The sequence below is a fragment of the Rhinopithecus bieti genome, unplaced genomic scaffold, assembly GCF_001698545.2.
Source record: "Rhinopithecus bieti isolate Rb0 unplaced genomic scaffold, ASM169854v2 scaffold_2113, whole genome shotgun sequence".
NCBI lineage: Eukaryota > Metazoa > Chordata > Mammalia > Primates > Cercopithecidae > Rhinopithecus > Rhinopithecus bieti.
Window position 1 is genome coordinate 1,609 of NW_016803603.1, and position 2,014 is coordinate 3,622.

Genomic DNA, 2,014 nt, shown 5'->3' on the forward strand with positions numbered 1-2,014 from the left:
GGGAGGGATGTGGTGAAGAACTGCGGTAGATCCCAGCTCTGCCGTGTGCTGACTCTGAGATACTGAACAAGTGGCATAACTTTTCTGTGCCTCTGTTTCCACATTTTCTAAAGAGGGATAAGCATAACAGTTATTATATAACAATAGCACCTACCTCACAGGATTGTCTGAGGAATAAAAAGGGTAAGGGCGTTGAAGTTCTTAGCTCTGTTGTTGGCACACACGTGGCAGCCATGCAGTGTGTCATTTTCAATGGCTTCTGAGGTCTTTCCAGTTCGAGTCCAGTGTTCATATGCCCACCACCTGCTCATGGCTGCCTAGGCAGAGGGCTGAGCTGGTTCCTGTCTTAGTCTTGTGTAGATCTAACCCCCAAGGGCAGGACTCATTGGAGATGTATAATGTATAATGGTGGTGAGCCGTCTGTGGCAGGTGTGAGTGCTAATATTCTATACTGTGTAAATAACAGTTTCCTTTGTCACTTCATTATGTGACCATCAGTAGCAGAACGAAGAGATGTGAGTAAAAGCCTAGCATGGATTCTAAGATTTTGACTTGGGATTGGAGGAGCTCATGTAGTTCACATAACTTTAGCACATCTTTATTATGAATAAAATGCCATAGTTCTTGGTTACATTGAGAATGATGCTGGCCGGGTGTGGTGGCTCACACCTGTAATCCCAGCACTTTGGGAGGCCGAGGTGGATGGATCATGAGGTCAAGAGATTGAGACCATCCTGGCCAACATGGTAAAACACTGTCTCTACTAAAAATACAAAAAATTAGCTGGGTGTGGTGGTGCGCACCTGTAGTCCCAGCTACCTGGGAGGCTGAGGCAGGAGAATCACTTGAACGCAGGAGAATCACTTGAACCCAAGAGGCAGAAGTTGCAGTGAGCCAAGATCGCACCACTGCACTCCAGCCTGGTGACAGAGTGAGACTGTGTCCAAAAAAAAAAAAAAAGAATGATGCAACAGAAAAAGAATGCCTCATCTCTGGTTTGGTTTATTTGGTATTTGCGTTAATACTCTGACTCTCTAAAAACCTTAGGAAATAAATCATTCAGGATATTGGAGCTTTTTGGATAGATAAAGGTCTAAGAATTTAATTTCAAAGTTTTATTTGAAACCTTCTTTATGGAAAACTTTCCTGGATGGATTAATAATTTTATTTCAAGTTCTTCTTAAATTTCTTCTTAAACAGATGCCATTACAAGTGAATTCAACGTTTTCTTGCACAATTAAATAATTCTTTATAATTTTACATGATTGTTCTATTGATACACAGTGCTATATATTTTTAAATAGGCTTATGTTTATCTTTTTGAACTCCTACATCTGTTCTGCATTTTTTCCTATTTCTTTCATCGTAATCAGGCTTATAGACTTAACCTGCCTCGAGGAGAACATATGAACACCTCCTTAAAGCTGTTACTGAAAATCTGACGTGAGAAGATTAATACACATCTTAAAATTACTGTTAAGGCCATTTTTAGGCCTCTGTAGGCCGACCTGGCACATGCATTTGCCAGCTTGCCCTTCTATGCTTTTCCAGTCACCTGCACCAAATTCCACATGAAACACCTGGAGATGTTATAAAGCATTTCCTGTAATTTTTTCCTGTAATCATTGAAAAACACCAGTAACAGATGTTTTCCCCCTTGTGCAGAGGAGGAAGCAAGTTCAGGGAGCTGAGGTGACTTGCCTGAGATCTGACAGCAACTAGAAATCTGAGCTCTCTGGACCATGTCCACGCTGGAAGGCTTTCAGGAAAAGCCTGTGCCAGGCATTTTCATTGACTGACCTAAGCTGTGAGAAAGTACCTGGAAGAATGGTTGGTTGGCTTTGTCGTTTATTCTTGTTTTTATTTATTTCCAATATTTATTTCCAAAACATGTAGTGATAATCTGGCTGCTTTACACCAGAGAGTTGTTTTTTCCTTTCTTTTCTTTTCTTTTCCTTTTTTCTTTCTCTTTTCTCTTTCTTTTTCTTTTCCTTTTCTTTTCTTTTTTTTTTTT